At 42.0% G+C, this 25,285-nt stretch overlaps 1 protein-coding gene across 5 annotated transcripts in view; it reads right to left on the bottom strand.

The window, feature by feature from the left end:
- PHYHIPL (phytanoyl-CoA 2-hydroxylase interacting protein like) overlaps positions 1–25,285 on the bottom strand; it is a 120,722-nt gene that overhangs the window by 47,063 nt on the left and 48,374 nt on the right. The window contains exon 1 of one of the 5 annotated variants that reach the window (XM_021398581.1): positions 16,161–16,179. The exons of 3 other annotated variants lie outside the window; for them this stretch is intronic. The gene's annotated coding sequence lies outside the window, so the exon portion shown is untranslated. Of the gene's footprint in view, positions 1–5,357; positions 5,449–16,160; positions 16,180–25,285 lie in introns of those variants that run through there. One more of the 5 variants, XM_021398580.1, reaches the window with a different exon arrangement.

Below are 25,285 nucleotides of genomic sequence, written 5' to 3'. Positions count from 1 at the left end.
TGCCCTCCTTCCACTTGCAGCGTTCTTTTCGATTGCGAACAGCAAGTAGGCTGTCTGGATCTCTTCATTCGCTGTGACATTTAGGTACTTAAGCCTGAGGCTCCAATGTCTTTTGAAAGGTTGCACAGGGTGGCAGTGCTTTGGTTCAGAAGATGAAATGCATCCGGACACCAACTTCTGAATTTTAATTATTTCTTCACTACACTGACAATTCACACCCCCCCCCCCCCCCACTCACTTCTAGGAGGAAAACATTCAGTTATTCGAATATTTCTTTTGGACACAATGTAGCTTAGTTGCAAAAATAACAGAATGTACATGAGCAGGAGACCTTATTTATGGCTGCTCTGTTTCAGATGTGATTGATCGCCTCCAGTAAGAATACTTAAGTGTAGCCGAGCTGTTTGTGTTGGAGGCAGTGGCTGCAGAGCAGTGTCATTTGACAGTCACCAGAAAGCTGAGCTTTCTTAGTGCTCTTCTGTACGTGCCCCAGAAGACATGACTATTTTAAAAGTCAGTAATAAGTACATATTTGAATTCTGAAGTGACACATTTTCTCTGCTTCTACAAGGTTATTGCTATTCCTTTTACACTGAAGTCATGGTTTTCATTCTCCCCCTCTCATTTTTTTCAACTTTGCCAAGTTGTCTTTTTTATTTATTCACCCGATAACATAGCATAAATACAGAAATATTTATATTAAATAGCACCTACATATTTTCCAAGTAAGGAATAGATGGTAAGGAAAAGTGGAAGGATAAAACATCTCTTACAAAAAGTCCTGTAAGACCAAGATTATCAAAGAAGGAAGTTCACTGATGTCAATGCAACAGAAGGACTTGGGCCAATCATCCTCAACAGAACAGCATAGAAGGATTTTCACAGGAAGATGTTCTGAAATGACACTTGTAACTTGACAACACTGTATTTCAATGTTAATTAGAATAATTACTTTTTATCTGTTATGACTCTAAGTAATTTAAAGGTAACATGCCCTGAAACTGTAAACAAGCAATTAGGTAGTGATCCAGAGGAACACTTTATGTGCAGCTACCCCTCAGTAGAGGATATCAGAAAGTCTGTCTAGGCAGAAGAAGAGCCCTGCTTTAAGAGACGTGCATGTGGATGCCTGTTTTCAAGACTTTGCTTCTAAACTATTCAAATGTCCCAGAAAACAACATCACACCAAAACACAGACTAGGTCAGAAGGGAATACTAGCAAATACCATTGCAATGTACAGACCCTCAAGGTTTTTACTTAAGAGTAAATAGTTTCACACAGCTTCAAGGACAGAACTAGAACTGCTAAAAGGATTAACTATGGCCCTCTCATATTTCATCTCAAAAGTAAGCACTCTGCTGAGGATAATAAAATACCGAACAGTGATGGATTATAAAACCAGAAGCTTTGAGAGCACTCAAACAAGGATGCTCCAGAAGAACTCCCTCTTGATTTAGCACACAAACATCAGACAAGAAAAGTACCATTTGCATTTTAGAGAGATGTTGGCATGTCATTAACTTATTTAGATATTCTTTCAGTGTTCTGTTTCTGAATATGGAGGCAGCCATCAAGTTCTTAAAGAATGCACACCAGAGCTGCAGGATTTTTCCTTGTGTTTCAATGATCAGCAACAACCACAGTACGATCTGTACACACCTCTTGCTTGTCAAGAATCTACAGAGTATAAAACGCCTTCTGATAATTAAAATGAAGCTTCACGGACAGAGGAAAGTGATTACACAACCATGGAAATGGCACACAACAAATTCAGCTGATTTTTTTTCAACATGAGAAATGTAGCCCCACTGAAATCAAGCAAACACACATAAAAATAGAAATGGACACAAGTTCAAGTCTTAAATATGATCCTGCAGCATGTTTTGCATGTTCCCTTGTCAGAGACTTAGATTTGAAAGATATACTTCTAGAGATGGAAAGTTATCACAACTGACTGCAACATCCACCTCTATGCATTTGGAAAGGGTGCACAGCTCCCATACTTGGCTTGACGGTACATATATAATAGGCTGGAGGAGCATATTCTGGGAGCAGGAGGGCAAAGCACATGTAGGCAGTTTAGATAAAAATGGTGGTTACAGAAGTCATCTTATCTTGTTACAGGGAAGCATTGTGCTGTGGGGAGCCTTCTCTAGTTGCCTGCTCCTATGCAACCCAACCAAAGTGTCTGCAAGCAGACACTGCAGAAGGCCAGTCCCTGGGTAGGATGAGAGGGAGGACCTCTGTGATTGCAGGAAGCGCCACCACAGCTCTAACTATCACTGCATGCCTTGTAATGAACATCAGCACTCATTCTAACTGAGGTTTCGTGTCCTCATTCTCTGCACTAATCCGTGGCTCTTTCAAAACATTCCCACAGATCACGCTAGGGTATTTTCTGGCATTAAAAAAGGCTTAACGATACCAGGTGCATTCTGGCATGACAAAATACAGTGTATCTACATTCATCCTTTATTTTCTCACAAAAATCTACTAAATATGTGAGACTGAAAAAAATCTGTGTTTGAGCATTAATCTGAGCAGAAGAGCAATTTGTGGATTTGAGGAGTAACAAAGGTGCCACTAGAGTGTGTAAGTGGGCAGCTGGCACAGTAGCTTTTGCCAACATTTGCGTTGATGTGGGAGTAGAGCAATATGGTAGCTGTTATCACTGCAGTCAACAAATCTCTCATCATGTGTGAAGACCTGACTAGCCTTTTGGAGGAAGAATCTGAATATTCTCTGCATTTGCGGCAGGATTTCATGTGTAATTCCAGCAAATGTCAGCAGGAAACCATCAGTGCTAGAATACCGTACATACAAAACTGCTTTCTTGTAATCTTGTGCATGGTGAAACAGTGAAATAATAGTGAAGTAATTCACACACTGAATTATCCAGAGAAGAGCAGTGTAATGCTCACCATTGCACCTTTTCCCAGCAGACTCAAGCCTTAAGGAAAAACACATGAGCCTGCTGCTGTCAAGTGCACGTGACAATCTGTTATGACAAGATTTAGTTTCTGTGCGCTATGTGTATGTCCAACCATACAAGAGAAGAACTTTGATTATTTCCAGCATGTTTTTGTTGTTATTAGGAATAGGAAGAACATTAAAATTATTGTTTCAGGACTAAGGGGATGGCTTCTTTTTCACAAAAATTCTCTATATTACCAGAGCATAAGCATATTTTTAAACACCAAGAAATTCTAAAACAAATGCAACAAAGTGTCCTATCAAACACATGGGAAAAATATACATAACTGGTAGAGATACAGTTTTTCCATTCTTTGGTAATGGTGCTAATACAGTCTCCAAACCAGAATCCAAAATGAGGATACATAATAGTAATCTATCTACAGAACATCACCCATGTTTGTATATTTAAGTGCACAGAAACATAGCTGTCTTTTACGAAAGAAACTGGGAAAGTAAGGCAGTGAGGGCAAAAAGGCAGCACTAAATGACAGTACTATTTCAAACTAAGAAGACTTATTACAGTGCTTATGTTACTATCATGTAAAAAAAATGTATTATATGTAGGAAGTTATGTTTTATTGTTTCCCACCCAAGTATCAAGAAGGGCCATTTACACTGTGTTACTGAAAAGTTAATGACTTGCACTTCCCTAATATGCTACTCTTGGTTAGCCTCATTAATGTAGGCTATTTATATTCACAGTTGATTACCATAAACATAAAGAAGGAAGATTCTTTTTCTACTCTACCCTTTAAGCCTAAATGCTTGAAATTTGTATCTGTAGAGAAATACCAAACTACAACTACAACATTCCCTAACACCACAGACCAAAACACAAAATTGCACCTTCTGAATGAAAACAGAGATGCTACTACATAGCTCTGGAAAGTGAGGTATCAGCAGACTGCTTTTAGCAGCAGGCAGCCACGACCAACCATAGTGGGGGCAGGTGACATTTTTTCTGCCAGTGTGGGGTCCGGTGTGGGGTCAGCCCACTGCCAGGATGCAGCACTCCTCTGCAAGCTCCCAGCTAGTATTTCTCAGCAGAAACTACCTGGTGAGTGAAGTCTGATTGGTAGCCATTCCCAGGATAGCGATCCTATCCCATTTTCAGCTCTGTATGTTTTGTGCCTTTGATAGAGACAGGAGAAGGCTTAAACCTTTGGGCAGCTGACTCCAGCATACCCTCTAAATACCAAACAAATCTTCGAAGAAACATCAGTTCAAGAAATGCACAGATGTGGTACTAAGGAACATGGTTTAGTGGGCAACACTGGTGGTAGGTGGATGGTTGGATTAGATAATCTTAGAGGTCTTTTCCAACCTTAATGATTCTATGATAAATCCAAGCATGCTGATCAATGTGAGATCTATGAAAATGAAAGGTTAAATGCAGGAATTTGATGCAGCATAGAAAGTGTTGAGAAATTTACAAAGCCAAATGCTTGTCTTTCTTCATTTTCCAGTGTCCCACCATGCCGCTGGGTTTTACAACAATAAGACTTAACAAAACATTCAGCTACAGAGTAAAAGCACCTATTTCCCAAAGTAGGCATCAACACAACTGGTCTGACATCCTACACAGTAAAATAGATCATTTTGCACATGTTTAAATAAATACAACTCCACTCAGAAAACAAGCAACAAACAAACAAGAAAAGCTTTATCCTAGAGCATCTGGAATTCAAAGGCATTCAAGTCCAAGAGAACAAATCGTATCTAAGCTTTATCACATGCTAAAAGGAAAGTCTAACTATCCCATCCAGAAGAGGACACTATCTGTTCCATTTTCTTCCCAAATCACAATCACGTACTTTCTCACTCTTCACCTCCAAATAAAATAAAATGCACTTTTTTTTCCATAGAAAGAGCCGTAACTTTTTGAACTTATTGATTTCCAGTAGAGAAACTGGTTTTGAAAGTTGTTTTTAAGATTTTCCCAGCAATACGGCTTAGAAGATCAGCAATATGGAAGACTGCAATTTTATGTTTTTAAACTCTGGAGATATGGGATCCAGACAAACCTACTTAACTTCTGCAGACCAAAAGTTCAAAGAGAAATGGACATCAGATTTATCTCTACAACATGGGCATTCCCACCCAAATCCCTCAGGCATTTCACATTCAGGATTGCACCAATCCCTTAATTCTACAATAATCCTCCTCCTGTTTCTCCCTGCATCATTGTTCTCCCTACTTTCTGCATTTCTGAGCTTTCTGGATCTCACTTTCCTTGCAGGCAGCGGGTCAAATTCCTCCAAGCCCCTCAAGTCTTGGCCTCTCAGCTCTTGCCAGCGCCTTTCTCTCCTGGTTGTTCAGCTCTGCTGCAGCTCCCTTGCTTCCCTCTCCCCAGTCTCGCCCCGCCCCAGGACCACCGTACCTCATGTACAGAGTGATGGCTGGATCCTCTGCTCAAGGAGCCTCCCTCACAAATGCTGGAGATGCCCACTTGTCAGAGGACTCTGTGCTGCCTTCTGCTACTAATCCCTGGTTCCCGTTGGTCCCCTCATTAAATGCAGAGAAGAGAGATTTTGTTGAAGTGGTGTTGGGGCCCCTGTGGGAAATGGTCCTGCCCACTGTGGCCAACAGCCAGACGCCAAAGACACCGGAAGCGAAGGGGCAGTCAGGACCTGGGATGCTACTGGTGCCATCCCAATGCCATGCAGGGGTGAGCTCTGAGCTCAGAAGACAGCCTGCCTCCTCTGGTCCCTTTGCGATCAGTACTCCTGGAGACCTCCCGCTAGGTACATACGCTCACTCTGCACCAGGACTGAGGAGGGCAGAGGGGGAGGAGGCTGTAACCAGGCTTGTCCTGCTGCATCTCCTGTCATATTCACACTGAAGAGATGATCCAGCTGCCTTTGTGGGGCCCTTTGGCAGGAACCCAGCAGCAGCTTCAGTGCCACTGCTCACTTTGTACTGCCTGAGCATAAACACAGACTTGTCCACAGCACAGTCAACAGCGCTGGAGGAAATCCACAATTGTCCAGTGTCAAACGGGGTAGGGAAACTGGGCACCTTTCTGTGCAGCAGCTACTGCCCATATCCCAACCCACTATCTCTTGTGACAGCATGGAATTTTGCTGGCATCAGAGAAGACAAGAGATTATTGTAGGATTGCAAAAAATATTCTCACTTAGAGCTTGATGCTTCAAAATTGTCTTTGATGCTCCACTGTTTCTAAAGACCAGACAACGTTTAGCATTTCTCAGGACTGTGCTATTGTGCCTCAGAGATAAATAAAGGAGGCTGAAAATACACAGTGCTTAAGAAGTAAAAAAGAGTTACCACCGTCAGGAGACAAACGATTCTAAAAACCAGAACAGACCATCTCAACCAATCCTCTCTATGCCTTGCAAGTATTCAAAAGCAGTAAAAATTATCTACACCCTACTCCTTCCTGTCTAAGCTCTCTCTGCCAGGCAAGGTAATCCTGGAAAGCACAGAGACAAGACCTTTCATCGGCACTGGAGGTGTAATACCCTACCGCTAGGTATTACGTATGCACTACCAGTGCATTACTCTCTCTTTGTACAAACTTCAAAGCCCAAGAACCCAGAGCTAGACCAGAAGGAAGTCAGCACAGTTGGTCCTTTGCAAGCTTTGAGATATGTAGACTAGAAAAAACTCCCCTATATTATCAGAGCTTCACTTGGAATCCCCTGGCCTTCATGGTTGAGCAGCTCTCCCTGCCTCAGCTGTCACGGAGGCCCTGTTCTTGTCTTCCACAAACATGGGTGTCAGACTTCTCTAGGTTCCTACCTTGTACAGATCGAGTTTACGGCACTCTTACAGTAAACTCTGGGGAAATTTCAGTAGCTTTAGCTGGAGCTGGTGTATGTGCCATAAACCAAAATTGCATTTTTGCTTATCTTTTATTGCTCGCAGGAGTTGCTTTGCCTGCAATGAGAGCCTGCCCTGAATGCAGAACCTGAAACATAGGGCAGTGTAGGTGTGCAAGCAGCAGCTCTAGCTCCTCTCCTCAGCCCACCCCACTGTGGAGCAGACAGAGGGATGAAGCACATATCCTACATACACACTGCCAATGCTGCTTTGCTTGCCTCTAAAACACAGAGTGACATTTCACCAAATAGGCCCTTCTCCATAGGGCCGGAAGGCAGGATGTCCCTGTCCAACCTCTTGGTTTGTGGCAGGAATCAGCTAGAAGCTGATGCAAGTTATCTTAATTCCACTGTCCTCAATGCAGCTTGACAAATTTATACCCACTGAGGAACTACCTCTTACACGTTGCTGTGATCTTGTATAAAGGAATCTAGTTACAAAATCAAAATGCAAATATGGTTATGAAAAGCTGTTACCCTATCAGATTTCCACAAGAGCATGAAAGTGCTGGCTACAGACTTTATTCTGTTTGTGTTCCCTCTGAAATTAAGATTGCTTAAAGCAAGCCCAATTTTTGTAACATTTTTTCTTTCCCAAATCAGCTACTCTTTCCTGTTCTGCATTTATTTTTAATAAGAAATTAAATACATACTCTGATCAAAAAATCTATTTCCTTTTGAATTACCCAAGTGTTAAAACCACACTTCTGTGGTGAAAAGATGGTGCTCTGAAGAACAGAGCCATCTACAGAAATCTTTTTGATAATGGAATCCTTCTTTCAAATCCAAACATTTCCTTGATGTAGAATACAAATTGAGCTCTAGTGTATAAGTCAGCTAGGATTTCAAAGTTGGCCTTTATACTTTGCCATTAATTAATTCCGTCCAAGAAATTCAAACAAAGATACAAACAAAAAGTTCTCTAAACACGTTACATAAGGCATTCAGAATATTCCAATTCATTCCCCTCCAGGAACACAGCAGAGTCAAAGAATAGTGTACACAGCATGTTTAGACTGTAGAAAAAGCACTAGGAACTGTAAGAATAGTTTAAAACCCATTCATTTAGAGCTCTCCAGTATAAGAACTATTGTAGAGTATTTGCTAATCAATCTACACTTCTGAGTTCTAAACAATTGCAGGCTTAATGAATTGTACTTTCCTTCACTTTCAGAAACAGGAACAAAGAGTTTCCTAATAAACGGGAGGAAATGAAAGCTGAAGGCAGAAGACCTCTTCCAAAACTTACTGGGGCTTCAGAGCAATTTAAATATTAATAGAAAGTCAGTTGCTATTATTTGGGATCTTTTTTTCAGCGGCAAAGTTGCTCTTTCCTGATGCAGCTGTGCAGCCTTGAAGCCAGGTAGGATGAATATTCTGACACAATAAGGAGAACCTCCTAAAGTCTGGCAGGGAAGACTCATGTAACTTACACCATTTTTTATTTCTTTTTAATATCTCATTTTGTTGCAACTATCACAACATAACTAAAATACAAGCTGAGAACTGGGGTGGGTGGTCCGTCAGCATAGAGAGATCTGCCACACTGAGCCATTGACAATGTTTCCTGCAGTAAGAAGCACAGCATGGAGTAACGCCACCGCAGATACACCTATTCAACCTGAAAGAAAAGCAAGAGCTTTTCCTTCCTCAAGATCTACTTAGTCTCACTTGTAGAGAAACTCAGGGGAAACTTCCCCCCTAACAATTTTGGCACGAAACTTTCTACTGTTCACTCACCAGAAAAACAGGGCTGGTAGACAGGGAAGAAGGCAGAGACACAGTTGTTACGTCAGACTGAAACCAATGTGAAAAGCAGACTTTCTTGTGCTACTCTGCAAGGCGCATCTCCCTCCCTGGTCCTCTAGTGCTGCTGTGACAATCTCGTATAAGAGACAACAGAGCAAAGTGCTATCAGCACCATTAACCTCAGTGAGACAACCCATGCCCATTTTTAACTCCTATACTCTTCTCCTTATTCTTTGGAGCCCAGTAAGGAGCACTGAGGTTAACTCTACTGTCTATATAGAGAAGCTTACATCTTTCCATTTTTCATTTGTAATTTCTTTATGCTAAGGTGTATGATTCACTGTATTTCCCATCTCGCAAATTTAGATTATTATTATTTTAACACACGTTCTAGTTAGTGCAATCTTTTTAAATATTCACAGATTGCCTATAGGCACTGAACCACCTGCACTGATAGGCGTAGAAATAAAGTGTTCCTTGACATGTTGTCTGGAAATTTGGTACCATGTATTTTTGTACTAAAAAAGTGTAAATGAATTCAGGACATGTAACTAATAATCACAAGGGTTTTGTGAAGGACAACAGTGAGTAGCAATGAGATGTTGATCTTGATTGAACAGATCAAGCAGGAATTGAACCCTAAACCAGGAGCAAGCTAAGCAGTGTTCACAAAACCATAGCAGCCTTTGACATTAATATGGACTTCAGAGGAAAGGTGCAATTCCAGTTTTCTTAAGGAAACAAAGTCCATCTGATATCGCTTAGCTTTGCACTGCATAGCCAGGTATGCAGACAGGAAAAGAAGGCTGCAGCATTTCTCCAAGGTGAGCAGTATCATGCAAGTAAACTGTGTGGCTTAATTGTGGCTACAGTTTATAGACTGGTGTGGTGACAGATGAGTGCTTGTGCTGCATAGTGTGGGATGATTGCCCATTATGCTAAGGGCTCTCTGTAAGGAAGGTTTCCATGACAGCATTCAGTGTATCATTATTATTTGGGCAACAGCATTCAGTTTTGATCTCTGACTTCTACAGATTTTGTTGTTCCCATGAAACATTATATCCAAGTGGAAAACAGACAGGGCTAGCATGCGTATTTTACATACAGAGGAAAATGCCCAGACATAAAACATAGCCTCTGCACATGAGTTCAAACCAGCATTGAGTATCTGTGATTTTTCAAGAACAAAGGCAAAATACAGATCTTATCTGCAGCAGAGAGACACTGTGTGACTTTGTTAGTTCGTTACTGAGGACTTTCCTAAATCCACCTATGAATCTGATAAAGTAAACCATACTATCGTATTACGCATATCTATCTGTAAGCATGTATGTATAATTTACACACAATAAAATATCTAACTAGTTGTAATCTGCTTAAGGAGCTTTTCTCTTAATCCATTTGAATTTCAAAGCCAAGCTAAAATTGCTGGAGAATTTTAATTGTATACAAGATCTGAGCTTGGATAAGTGATCCGTATGGATTCTTAATCTTTTGTGGGCAGCCAGCACATCTTAATCAGAGTAAAAAAGAATTCAACAGTAACGACAAAGAATGGGCTACATTAAAAAAGCATGCATTTTCTGGTGCCTGTGGAGGTGCAGCACACCAAATTCCCTTCTGATAAAGGGAAAGGAGATGCACTATTTTCAAAGGGCAACTTCAATTAATTGATTTGCCTGCAGTTCTTAGAGGATTATGAGAAAAACATGAAGATATGGCAAATCGAAAACACGAACAGTACAGCATTTCCCTCAAACTGGAGTAAATTCAGAAGTGTTTTTCTGCATAAACATTAGTCAGGAGCGTTAACTACTGGTGCTCTGCTTTCATGCATGCTCCTCCATTTCAGGCTCCAAATAACCCCCAAAATATCCCAATATGTTTCCATCCTCACAAATGTCTGTCAGTAATCCCATGCTGCGTCAAGAAAGCCGTTTTGCTGGGACTTGGCACAGAAACCAGACACTTGCTCACTGTGAAAGATGTGCAGGTTTAACTTGTGAAAAGCTTTTTCATGTAAATGATGACACGATATCCTTTAATAACATATATTGTGAAATTAGAGCTACCACTGTAATCAACATGAACAAGATACACCAGCCTACTTTCTGCAAAGCTATGGTATTGCCTAATGATTAATACAGAAAGAATTTAGCTGACAGACCAGGGCTAAGGTAGAGACTAAGTTCCTTGGTGCAGCCCCAGTGGCAAGGGTGCTACACGCTGTAATAATTTGTCTATCTCTCTAAATTTACAGCGAGAGAGGGGTGAGGTAAGGTGCTGAGGAAAAACATGCAGGTGGAGGGAGACGCTAAGTTTATTGTAATAATTGTCTTTATCCAATACTAGAGGAAAATAATACTATTAATCTTCACTGCAAGGTCATAACATCAAGGGAGTCCTCTTTTTAACATCACTCTAGAAAACATCACCTTGCACAACTGCTGGAAAGATAAGCAAATGCAAGCCTGCAATCAAGGGCAAAGTAGAACTGACCTAAGAACAAGTTCTAATTATGAAACGTTTCCAATGCAGACAAACCAGACATATGCCACATTCAAGCCAAAGTCACAAAAAAAAAGCGGTGTGTGACTGAACAAGCTGCAAAGGAAGCCAGAGAGAAACTTGGACTCCGTGAAGTCCTGGCATCTGACCAGTGCCTAAGCCAGAGCAGGCTGCGTTACCCAGCCTGGCCCGCCTGTGCAGGGAAGGCTGAGGAAAGCTGCAGAGGACACGACGAGCTGGCATCTGTGAGACAGCTGAGCAGCACAGGTCAGAAAATTGGAGCATGCAAGTTTGCAGAGCATGCAGATACCCTATTTTAAAATCCAAGTGCCACAGGAAAGTGAAGGCAGATGTTATCTTGGGAAGACTTTCCCTTCTCCTGAGAATACAATGGCAGTGTAGTCATGGTTACTGTGTACTTAGCATGCTCCCCTTATATCAAAATCTTAAACTGCAAAGTGTACTGATACTTCTTCAGCTCAGAAGGATGGGGTTTCCTATGTATTTGGGTTTTTTTTCCTTATCATCAGAAAAACACTTGAGCTGTAGAAAACAGGCTTCAAAATCCCATTTTTCAAATACACACCATGTTATAGAAGCTGGCAAAGTCCTGTGGCTCCTAACTTGTTATGGATCTCCTATCTGACTGCCATGGGAGCCAGCCATGTAATATCTGATGCTTACAATTCACTTATCAGCAGCTATTCTGCTTTATTTTTTTTCCTCCAGAAGAGAATACCATGCAGCTCTAATCACAGTTGTTGTAGATCAATACAAGCCCTTACTTTCCTTTTATTTAAAGGGACAAATGATTTATTGATTTGTATATCAAATTTAGCACATGTATTTTCTGTCTTGTCTGCTGTCAGCATGCTATAACCATGGATCACCGTGTCTAAGTATTATTCAGTACAAAACCAGTATAACTCCAGGAAAATGATCAAGCAACAATAATAGCATAGAACTCATTTGTTTCATCTTGTCTTCAAGTTTGCACCATGTGAAGGTCTCTACTTGTACGTAATAAAGTAAGGTAATGCTCTGAAAAAAACCCGCTGAACTGGAATGGCTATCCTTTCAGGCATTATACAACATGGTTGCTTATTGGACATAAACATGGTGTATTTCTAGATATTGAAATCTAATTTAAAATTAAAAGCTAAGTTATCATGTGGCACTGATAATCAGTTGAAACCCCCCAAAAGCTGATTAAAAAACAAAGGCCACATTCTCTGCTGCCATGTATCCTTTGCTTAATGTGCCTTTTTCTTGATTTTTTTTTTTTTTTTTTGCAGTGTGGTCTGAATTTACATCTGACATGAGCTGATGACTAGAGTGAGGAGTCAGCATTTATCTCACTAGCCATGTACAGTCACGTATATGATAGAGCCCCTCTACAACCCATGCAATAGGACAGACACCTCACCCTAGCTTTCACCGCACTGGGGTCCTCTCCCCTGACAAATCTCAACCCAGATGACTGACTATGGCTAGGAACCTGCAGTTTAGACAGCCAAATACAGAAGATCTGAATCCCAGCTGCAGTGAAAGCTGCTGTTCTTTCCTTAATTCCACAGGTTTAACCCAGCCCTAAGGCCTTGCTTCAGCAGTGCGTTACAACTGGCATTTCTGCAGCCCATTTCCATGAGATAAGTGCACTCTTATAGTCAGGCAGGAGCAAAAAGGGACTTGCCGAATCTTGTCCTCCGTCACAGACTGACGTTCACTTGTTAAAGCATGTATAAATCACATGCCTTAACAGGATTAATTAACATAGTATTAAGGACAAAGAACAAACCTATATCTGCAGTATCTCATATACCGAGAGGGGCTTTAAGCACCTTTGACCTTTCCTTTCCCAGCTGAAGTGCAAAACGTCATTCAGATTTATTTCCACTTGAATGAAAGGAAAAGGAACATGAAAAACACATTAATATTGAATGATTGTCCAGTATGGTGTTCTCATCACCGACTAAAAACCCATCTTCTTTTCCAGGACATAGGGCACATCCATTATACGTGCCCCGAGTATTAGGAACGCTGGGTTTGGGGTCAGAGAACACCAGTTTTACTTTTGCTAGATGAATAAAAACATGATCCTACGTGAATGACTCAGTGCTGTTGTGTAAGCTCATAAGAATCTTTGCGTGAAATATGAAGGTGTTTTAGTTGAGCCTACTTGAATCAGTGCTGTCCTCTCAAGCTTGAGGACGTTGTTCTGAAGAAGACAGACCTGAAATGCAACAGGATTTGAGCTAACATGTTATTGAAAAAGAACATTCCCAAAGCTCAGTTAGTAAAGACTCTTTACTCCAACACACAGCTCAGCGGGGCTGAGGAAAGGCCTCTGGTCAAGATTTCTTTTGTAACTTTGTCTCCAGTTCCACAGTTTTCCTTAGGGCAGGTTTGGCTATTGTGGTAGTGGAATTGTGGTAAAGGGGTAAATCTGAGCTGTGCACCAAGTGCAGTATATCCTATGCTGATATTTTCAAGTGGTTAATTCTACAATAACAGATCAACCCTTTTTTTCTTCAATCATTATTTGCAGGCTTAAAGAGAAACCTATTATTTTTCTTGCCTCCATTTTTCACCGAACTCAACCAGTCAGATCTAAGCATCCTCAGATGAGCCTCCCTCAGCACCTCTGCCCAGCAGTCACTGTAGGCTGGATGCACCACTACCACTCCTCTCTGTCCAGCTATAATCACTGCTCAGATCGCCAAGGAGAGGGGTACAGGGATGCCCGGCCTGCCAGGCGCACTGCTCAGAGAACTCTGCTCTCTGCGGCTGACAGCTGTGCCCCACATGTGGCCTGCTGTCACTCGAGGAGCTATTGGCTGGCAGGGCAGCAAGCAGCCTGCTGCATGGCTTTGCCTAAGGGGGTCTCCTGCATGGGGAGCAGCCCCATTTGGTAAGTACTGGTATGTTCCCTTGTCACAAGGCTGGAAATATGTAGGGCCTTTACAGACTTAGGACTATTATTTCAGGCAACGCTACCCACTCCCTCACCAACCCAGGAAACTATATTAGCAGATACTGCATAGATTTCGGCAAACACAGACAAACAGCAAAATCCCACGCAAATTTATCATCTTACATACATGGCCATACCTAAGAGATAGCGCATGTAAGACATGAGAAGCTTGAGAAAAAAGACACATTTAACTGGCTGCTATTCTTTAGCCATCCCCAACAATGTGTTTCTCTGTTGATTTTGCTTCCCTGGGCAACTGTGCTGAGGCTGCAACACTTCCTTGACACAGCTCAAATGCCAGTTTCTGTTTTGTGAAGCTACACGATTTGATTTGCTTCAGTGGTTCAAAAGTTCAGCAGGGAAGAGCTCCCACGGAGAGGAGAGCGTGAGCAGCTCGTCCTAACAAATGGGTGCTTGCCTTGGAAAACAACACACGTCTGCTCGCATGCATCCAAACTGCCGGCTGCAAAAGCATCCCACTGAGAGTGAGCCCGGCAGGGGAAGCAGCTCCACAGACCTCCGAGTCATCAGGAGCAACGCGAACGTGAGCCAGAAAAAATGTCTTGCTGCTTGAAAGGGAATTTCTATACAGTGCTTGGTAAAGTTTATTGCACCAATTCGTGGAATCAGGAGGGAAAACAGTACCCAGTTCTTTGAGGAGAGCATTCAGATGTTAAATCTGACCTCAGCACTTTGGTGTTGTTTTGACTGGATAGAGACACATTGACAAAAGGACACACAAAACCCCTAGCTGAGAAAGGGAAAGAAAGGCTGGTAGCCAAAAGAATCCCAGCTGCTGCCTAAGGACATCACAGCGGAATCCAAAGGGAATCACCCAGGTCCAGATCCACATCCAAGGCAGAAATTACGACAAAGGCAGTAGTACTGAGGGGGCTACAACGACCGTACCTTGCTAAGGTCGAGTAGAAGTATTTTCAAAGCAAATGAATAAAGTAAAACACGTTATTCTCCAACACAAAAGGAACAAGTTGAATCAGAGTTATTCTGTAAGAACTGTATGTTACAAAGAAATACCTTCCTCAAAGAGCCTCTGCCTTGCTATACTAGAGTCATTAGCACTAAGGGATAAGAATTAGACCTATACAGTAAGCACAGATACAAAATTTTCCACACCAGTCTACTACATTTATATGGCATCTCTTATCTTGTAGGATTTTAAAAACATTTAAGACCATTAAGTAGCCAGCCTACACAAATTTCTCTGTGGCTCCACACCAGCAGCCAGCCCCTCTGCTGGGAAATGCCTGTGCTGGAGCAGGAGGCTCACAGCACACCGCTCTCCCAGGTGAGGATCCCCTCAGCATGAGGGCTGCCAGCTCATGGTGGCTCTGCCCTGGCCCTCATTTTGGTTTTTCGCAGAGCACGCTGGCAAATTCACTACCTTAAGCTTTACTTGCTGGAATATGAACCCGCAACACTTCCTCCTGCACACAGCTCACTGCTTGTGCATGCAGATGCTGGCCCTGTTGCTCTCTGACTCCTGGAGGCACTCAGGCATGGGAGGGCAGTGAACATGCCTGCATCACTCAGCACACGGCCACGCCTCTGGTGGTGCATCACCCATTGCCCATTCAGAGGTACATCCAAGGCCAGCCAGCTGTAAGTTTTTCCTGAAGCACCTCTCCCTGCCCATGGCTTACAGAAGGATTGGGTGGAGCAGTACATCCTGGGCCACCACCTCATCTGTAAGCTACCAAAGAGGCTGCACAGCCTGCTGTGCTTGCATAGACCCAGAGAAGTGCTTTAGAGCTGGAGTGACCGGCTGAGCACTCCCAGCCTTTTGAGCTGTGCATGTAAAATGTCTGTTTATGATTTGTTATTTTTCTCATATAATATGCAATGAGTAGAACAATGAAGCCAGACACTGGTAGAGACAATAGCAAGATCAAAACATTTTAGACATTGTGGTTAACAACAACAACAACAAAGCAGTTACTTAACTTTGTGGTTTACATAAAGTGCTCTAAATATTATTTTTTAGAGACACACCAGACCTAGAAATAGTCAAGTTGGGTGGTCAGTATTTTTGTTTCAGTCTCATGCAATTCATGGAAAATAGGATCAGACTGCCATGAAAGCTTAAGCCTACCTTTGGCTGCATTTCTGGCAAGAAATCATTGCTCAGTCTGCAAATGCTGCCACAATCTACAAGAAGAAATCTGTGGATGAAAAGTTATCTCAGAGCTTGTGTTGGTTTTAACATGAATCTGTTATGATGAGGCAGACCTAAGAAAAAAGTCCAAAACCACTGAAGGTATTTTGGCATTTGTTTTAGACTCAAGAAATCTCCCGCATGTTGCTATTTGTGGTTTATGATGTGTCTGCACGTCAGGAGCATGTGCACTTTGATTTGTAATGGTTCAGAAACAGGACAGGAAACCTGAGCCAAGCATAAGCTTTGTTTCTGCTTTGAAACTGCCTTTTTTATTCATCTGAGATTAGTGGGGAATGGCCCTAGAATGCTGGAATTATACTTCTCTGCCCTTACAGCAAACAAATGCACTAAGAGGAAAACTATGTCAGAGGCCACCTTTAGCCATTTCACTCACTTTCAGCATTTTCCCCCACCATTCAACAAAACGTTTCTAACAGTTACAGTGAAGCTCTTGAGAAATTACCCAGGAAAGAGAAGCTTAAACAAACACCTATCAAAAACGTGTTTAAAGCTGGGAGCTCAGCTGGCGCTGCTGCTTTGCAGCTGGGGAGAGATGGGACAGCTGTAAGGGCCATCAGGGCAGCACTTGAAGCTGAAGGATCCCAGCATCTCCTCTTGCACATTTGCCAAGGCAGGAGCTTTGGCTCATATCCTGGGGGAGAAGTCCCTGAACTGACAGCCCCTCACTGCAAAGGCTGCAGAACACTGGACTGGGTCCCTGACCAAAGGACAGCTGGATGTCTCTTGGAGCTTTTATGATTTATAATACAGAACTGCAGTTTTTAAACATCAGAGCAGCAGACAAAACTAAAATCCATAATTTTAACTTACATTTTGCATACTGCTACTTCCATTCTGTGGTCAGGCTGAGAGTACATGGATGCTGTAGTGACCTACCTGGACACTGTGTTTCTGCTGTTCTTTTGAGAGGATTACTGACTTCTGGATCTTTCCCTGCTTCCAGCCACGTTCTTCATTGCTTTATTATTGACATATTTAGGATAAGCTTCTTCGACTCACTGTTGTCTACTCTGTATGGGTTTGTTTTCCATTTTTCTCTTAGCAATATTAAAGATACTAAAATTTCTCCTCTTCAAAATGCTTCAATTATGTTATAATTAAAAACACATAGCTCTTGATTGGACTCTTTTAATGATTTTACATTATTTTCATTAAGAAGTGCAGCTGAGAAGGGCTACAGCCCTACACTGCAATGGATGGAAACCAGCACTGGAACAATCCAGTGAAACTATGGCAATGAAGTCTGGCTACTGAGCTTTCAGTGCTAGCTCAGTAAAGAATGAGACATGAGGATTTCTACAGTGCAGTAGTGCTTGTCTGCTTCCATCTAGGGCTTGCTTGCCTTCTAGACCTGTCTTCCTGAAGTGCCCAGAGAAGCTGTGGATGCCCTATCTCTGTTCAAGGCCAGGCTGGATGGGGCTTTCCAGCAGCCTGATCTCATGGAAAGTGTCTCTGCCCATGGCAGGGGGGTTGGAAATAGATGGTCTTTAAGGTCCCTTCCAATCCAAAGCATTTTTTGATTCTATGAACTTGGGAACCTAGATCACAGAGATGCAAAAGAACATCTGCTGAGAATTAGCCAGTTACAACAGGATTTAGAATCTAAAGGGGGCTATGAGAAAAAAGGGGACAAACCCTTTAGCAGAGTCTGTTATGATAAGGAAAGGGGAAATGATTTCAAGCCAGAAGATGTAGATTGGATGTAAGGAAGTTTTTTATAGTAAGAGTGGTGAGGCACTGAAACAAATTCCCCGAAGATGTGGTGGGTGCCCTGTCCCTGGAGACATTCAAGGTCAGGCTGGGCCAGGCTCTGGGCAATCTGATCTAGCTGTAGGTGTCCCTGCTCATTGCAGGGGAGTTGGATCAGATGACCTTTAAGCATCTCTGCCAATTCAAAAGATTCCATGATTACAAGTAAGGCTGCCTTAGCAAGCACTTCATTGGTAGATCACAAAGCTGATAAACTATTTTTCCATTAATCTGAAATCTTAACTCGACCAACATGTATTTTGCTGATTACAGCAATTAAAAATATGAAAAAGATTAAAAGGAGAAGAATCACCACTTGGCATAAGTCACAGTGAGTTCAAAAGCTTTGTAGGTTCAGTCAGGTTCAAAACAATGTTCAGCTAGTTTTGTGACATAATTGGGTTTTCCTGCTTTCTGGTTTTAAGCATTTTTACTCCTTCAGTTGCACCACAGTCACTTCTCTGGATAGCATGCTATCTTCCTCCATGCCCACGTTCCAAGAAAAACAAACAAACAAAAAGGCTGTGCATGGGAAGAACCAAAGAACCCTACCTCGATCTCTAAATCCTTCATCTTGAGATCTGATTGATGCAAGTGGTGCCTCACACACACAGGCAGTCATTTTCTGCATGCACAAGCACAACTATAGCTGCGTGGTTTCTGGAATTCAGATGTGGTCGATGCATTGTAAATACTGCTGAGTTCCTTTCTCTGCCTGCAAAGGGCCAGCTCTCTGCCCTCATTTTCACTACTTTTTCTCAAAGGCTCCCTATTATTTAGTATTTTGAAAGCATGCTTGCTGTCTCTTCAAGCATAAATTGTTGGCACTGATAAACACTGTCAGTTTTTATACAGTGAATCGATCAGATTATTTTGTTTAAAACTATTGTTCTAAGCACAGTCAGAAACTTCTGCATCTTGGACTGAGTTCATCTTGGCCCCATCACAGCTCGAATTCTGACCTGGATCCCATATAAATATTTGCCCTCTTAGCATTTCTTTTTATTTTAATCCTATCCTTAGAGTTAGCATTTCATTGCTTTTTTTAGAGAAGTATTCATAAACTAGATTAAGCAGATCACTTTGCTACACAATTTTGTCATGAATGTCTGTTCTAAAGAGCAAGATATTGCCAGATTTTTCTTTCAATCTCTGTAAACATTTACTTTAGTGTCCCGTAATTGCTTTAGCATACATTTTTGTGTGCAAGCTCACTATTCTCCATTAATTTTATTAGCAGGAAGATTCTGTGTAATGTCCAAACTCCTTAAAGGGGTAAACTCAGCCTCATTTATTTAAACACCCCTATCAGACTTAGTAAATTTAGTAGTGCTTTGTAAAGAAACTAACCCCCTTCTATTAAAGTGACCTTTGCAATGAAACACAACAATTTTAGGAGCATGCCCCAAGTCTAATCAGAAAAGATCCATTTCAGACTGTAAACATGCACATCTCTGACACCGATTGATCCAGGAATAGTGTTTGCATGTTCACTAGTGCATCAGGGGACAGATTTTGGCTTCACATTTGGATGATATGAATGGCTGGCAAATTAATACATAGGTCACACTGAAAGTAATGCCTCCTATTTATTTCCATGCAAACTACAACAGATACATAGAGCACAACACCACTATTTGAGAGAGCAAATTCGCAGCTACAAAACACTCTTTTTCAACATAGTTACCACCAGTTGCTCTGCATTTTTACCAGCGATGAACAAGAGCCTGAATAACACCCTCAAGAAAATCTGCTCTGGCAGAGGTGACCCACTATTGCTGTCACCATTGCTGAAACGCAGCACCCACCGCCTCACTGTGCTCACATCCACCGCTTGGTCTCTAGAAACATTCAGCAAGCATCAGTGAATGTCACGGGTGCCATCTTTTCCACACGGAGGAATTCAGTGACATACTTTTGTTTCATAAGCACTTCCGTGTCAGACACCACTGTGTCAGACTGCCCCTCTGCTGCCATCTCTCACGTGGCAACAAAACATAATGGAATATTGGTGGGGAGGTTCCACTGCTACTGCCATTCCACCAACATCCATCTCTGATGTCAAGGGACAACTGAAATACCACAAACACCCTTAGCCATAGGGCACATGTGCAGCAGGGTCTGCCTGACATTCCTCAGTGCATTACACAAAATCCTCTTCAGGGTCTTTGCTTTGAATTCTTAAAAAAAAAATAAAAATCTAAATATACCTTGTCAGAATATACTCAATTTCTACCAGAACTCTGGGGAGAGGGAAACAGAATTTATCAGGAGCTTAATTAAAGGAAGCTTCCGAAATGTTCTAACTGCACAACACTCTTGTACAGAAAATAAAATCATGTTTCAGCCAGTCCAACTTGTTACACAGCAACAAGATGGGCTGCAGTTCATCACCATAACCAAATGGTGAAGTTTCTAATGTTCTTTTCTCAATACACAAGTTCATATATTCTAGAAAGATACTAGCAGAGCATCAGAAGGGAAACAAGTGGGTCTTGTAACTAGAGCTGCTTACTGAAGGTTCCTGAACTGAGCCCAGCCTCTATGGTCGGACAGAAGCACTGGAAGAAGGCTGGCAGTAAGGAACTGAATACTTCACAGAGTGCATCATTTTCTTTGATATCCTGTTTCAATAGTAAGTTACTGCCACTGTTCAACATTCCTGACTTTCCATTGGCGCTCACCTGGCTGCAGCTTCCAGCTGATCACCACCCTCTTGGCTTCCTCCACTACATTAAGGAGCCCATTAGAAACCGTTAGGGTATTTATATCCTGTAATCAAGTCACCTCTCAAGCCTTTTCCTGATGAACTGAACAGACCGAGCTCCTCAAGCTTCTCCACGTTAAGGCATTACCTTCAGCACTCAGATCAGTTTGGGTATTTTTACCACTCCACCTTCTCCTAGAAGCACTTAATGCTCTCCTTATTTTTACCACGCAGCTCACAGATCATTTCCACACCCCAATACCAATTTCCGAAAGGTGTACAAAGCAGCATCATCCATTACTCCTCCTTACATTATGCTTCCTTCCTGCCATCTAGGGACTTTTTTCCAGTGCTGAATCCACACCGGGAGTTGCACGTGGAGCGCTGCCCTCATGGCCTGCTGCACCATGCAGCTGGCAATCCTCGTCCTAAAGATGCAGCACTCTGACCTGTGCATCCTGGAAGCAGCTGGGTTAGCTCTAGCCTTGCCTATCCTTCTTATTTAATATTCTACTAGCACTTGTGTTATCTCATTTTTAATGCTTACTTTCAGATTATTAGAAACTGTGCCTATCACATGGCCCATCCATCACTCACTGAAGGGTGCTCTGCAGTTACGATGTTGCAGTGCTAACTGATGAAAACATACATCTCAGTTAAAAAGCATCTTCACCTCTAAAGGTGAAAGCAGGTTTGTCTGACCACATTAATTACACTCTTATTCTTCAATGCTCTCTGTCAAATGTTTTTTTCATAGGATTTTTCTTGCCTCTCTCTGCAAAATGAGAACTCATCCCTTCTTCTGGATCAGCTGGAAATGTCAACAAGCAAAATCCCTGCTTTTGCAGAATACTGGTGATATTCTTGATCTTTTTGTCTCCTCCCTTGTATTTTATAACTTCTAATGTATGCTGTTTCTTTTTTTTTCTCCACTTTTTATATTCTATACTTGTAATTGATTACTTTGCTTTCACCTAAAGTGGGATATGCTTTTAGGCAAAACAATATTGCACTTTGCCAAGGAATTTGAGATTCCTTTGACATTTTAACGTGTTTGTGTATATATGCATCTATGTTGCGTATACATACGTATACAGACAATGATGTTATATATATACACATGCAAATACATGTAGTTATATCAAGAAGGAATAAACATAAATATATACATGACTATACATATGTATAAAGTCATATTTGCTCTTACTTTTCTTCAGATCTGACAAAGGAGACCTTGGGAATCAGCCATCACGGACAGCACCAGCTGGGACTAGTCCTCTTTCGATCACTGATGTAATCAGGCCATGACCACTGGCTTTTGAGCAAACACCAATTCCTGGCCAACTGAGTAACTCCCTCCTCAGAAATTAGGCTGAACAATGGAGCTATAACATAACAAAAGCAAGATATCTTTGAAGAGAACATTTGGCTTTACAGCTAGATATGTTAATGACGCTCCACTTTGGGTGCTTTCTTTCAGCAACACTAATTATTTTTCACCCCATTTTGGAGAGGTACTGAGGAAACTGCGTGCCGTGTTATCCTGTTTTATTTCTGTCCCACGAAAGGTTCCCTGTCAGTATCTTCTGATGGGTTTGCAGCAATAATGCATTCAAATAGAAGCTAACCTGAACTGCGTGCGGACCAAAGGCTTTTAGTAAACTTGGCAAACTAAATGGTTCCAGTTACCTTAGTAATGGACTACTTTGTTCTGTATGGCTTCAAATCCTATCTGTAAAATCCATGACTGTAAAATCCGTGACTGGGAAACACTGTCATAGAAGAAAAACAATAAGCCGCTTATCAGAGTTTGAAAGTCAGATTAGACTACGGCAGAATGTAACAGTTTTTCTGGAGAAAATCCATGTGCACAGCAGCTGGAACTGGGTCTCCTGGCTGCGTATGCAGTCAGCTAGAGCCAAAGTGATGCCAGGAGGGCAGAGTTGCTCCCCCAGCACAGCACACCCAGGAGGTGTAGCCGCACATGGGCAGCTAGTGCAACTGGAAGGCTGCCGGGCCAGAACCGGCACCCAGGGGATCTCTTGTTATGTCATCCCCATGTGCAAAGTGGCATTGGTTTGTTTTATGAATGACTAATATACTGTGTGACAATCTCTATTTTTATTCCTTATTCCAACTGACAGATTATGTAAACACGTTGTTACAGCTTTACGTACAGCACAAGAGAACTAAACTTTCAAGAAGGCTGAGCTGCAGGCTCAACAAAGAAAACAGTGACAGCAGAGGTGAGCTAACATGGAGAAGGAGGCTGAGAACACAAAGGTAAGATCAGGTGAAAACACGCTTTGTCATCTGTGGGATAGATAACAAGGTGCCAAATACAAGAGAAGGGAGATGTTTAGAGAACTGGAGTGTGGGTTGCTGCCCTGCTGCCTGGTGAGCCCAGGGAAAGACTGGGGATGTTCTGGGAGCAGCTCCTGCGTCAGAGCAACATACTGAGAATGACCTCTGTGTCAGGTGGGCAGGTAGTGGGGGCACATGCCAGCTGGGAGGTTATTTCAGAACACCTGACATTATCAGAGAACTCCTACCAGGCTTTCAGACAAGTGGCAACCAAGCCAACCTAGGGGATCTTTGCTATTGCTTAAATTGATGCATAAAATGGAAAAAAAAGACCAAGAATAAGTGGAACACCCGTAACAAAAACATTACAGTGGACAGATGACAAAGAATTTTTATTATAGCTAACAGTGAACAGGAACCAATGTGTGCACTGAAGCAGAAAAAGCAGTGAGCAAACACAGGAACAGTGACTGCAACTGCAGACTTGCTGAAATCATTAAAAGCCATGACAAGAAATGTATAGGCACCTTATGCAAGATTTATGAAGCTGCCTGAAGAAGGCTACGCAAAAACTGCCAGAGAGAATTAAGCAAGAATTAGAATGATATTACCTAAAATGTACGTAAACAAGGTATAATGGAAAAGAAAGAGGCAATGGGAACACCATGGACAGTAATCTAGACACTGGGTCAGAAACCACAGCATCAGCACTTTGCCCTACACCAGCAATCATGAGGAAAGGACATCGAGGAACAAGCGCATGCCTGCTCTAGTAAATCAAGTTTTCTGCTCGTGTACATCACAGAATGCTGCAGTTAAGAGGCTCTCCTGTATTTTTCACCCTGACGGGCTGTCTGTGCTTTAGCTGCAAAATCACAACCAGGAACAGAAAGGTAGAATAAAAATGTGACGCACCCGTGCCAAAGGAACAAATCTGAAAGCCTGAGAAATAGGGTTCAGCAAACTACAAGTGCTCAAGTGCACAGGCATCTGACACCTTTTTCAAGCCCCCAGTTTCAGAAACCTTATTAACACGTTAGTCAGAGAGAGCTTATAAGGTGAAAGATGTGTTATGTTTTTCTTTTAATATATGCTCTGATCAAAAATTGAGATGAAATTTCTGTTTTAGTTGGCAGCACTCAACGTGTATTTCCTCTTTGAAGTCAATATCTTAGCTGAAATAGCATTCTTCTCTATGGCTTACAGTCACTTTCTGGAACAACAAGCTACGTGAGTTATTTCCAAGGCCCCTTTGTTATTTTTGGCTGACAGAGAAATTTTTCAAATTCAACTGAACACTTTCAACTGACATGAAGAACTTTAGGCAGGAGGTTTTCAGCCCCCACCTCCTCTGGCCTTCATGCTGTCTGAAGAATTATCACAACCAGAAAAGGCTGATTTCCTTCCACAGGCTGCAAGCATGACAAGCCAGCACTGATGCTATGACAAATGAGTTCCGGCTCACAAGCCAGCTCCTGATGGACAGCACAGAAGGACCTTCCGCTAAGGCCTCCTATAGCACCAGAGTATAAAAAGCTGTGCTCATAGCACAGATGAACTTGTACCACACCCATGTGGGAAAGAAAACATTTTCTCATACCTTGACTGTGTCATTTCTCTTCTGTTACCTAAAACCCCCTTCAGCAGCTCTCCACTGTTCTGTTGACTCTCTGAGAACAGTGACTTGTTCCAGTGTGCTGAGACCTGCTGGCTGTCTGGCAAGCACTTGCAAAAACTCCAAGCCAAAAAACCAATCTCTTCACAGCTCCAAATCTATAGGGCTTTAATGAGGTCTTGGGGAGAAGCAGCAGTTATCAGAGATTCATTAAAGATGAGGACATCCTCACACAGCTACTAATTGCTCTAACTCTCTTGTTTGTACTGTTGGTGAAAACCAGAGCTTGCCTAGCGATGCTCTCAATTTAAATAGTCACAGTGCTTTGTGCCTGCTTTGGAACTTTCCTGCTCTGCTCCTGAATTGAAGCACAGAATGGAATTATTTGCTTTTTTAGCATGACAGAAGAGATTTGTCCTACTGGGATCTGGAAATACCCTCGTCTTGCTAATATGCAGCTACTGAAAGCTATGCCATTGCAAACTTTCTGAGTAATAATTATAAAGGTATCACTAATAGTATGTTCCTACACATGATGTTTAACTACTAGACTACACCCTTTTCTAAACATCACAGTGACTATTCTGTTGCTACAGGTCTGATTAAAACCCTGATTAAAATTCTGGCCTTTCATGAAGAGATGTGGCAAATCAGTACTTGCTG

Source organism: Numida meleagris, chromosome 5 (assembly GCF_002078875.1).
Source record: "Numida meleagris isolate 19003 breed g44 Domestic line chromosome 5, NumMel1.0, whole genome shotgun sequence".
NCBI classification, from domain to species: Eukaryota; Metazoa; Chordata; class Aves; order Galliformes; family Numididae; genus Numida; species Numida meleagris.
Note: the sequence above shows the minus strand (reverse complement) of the source record. Positions and strands in the feature narration are given on the sequence as shown.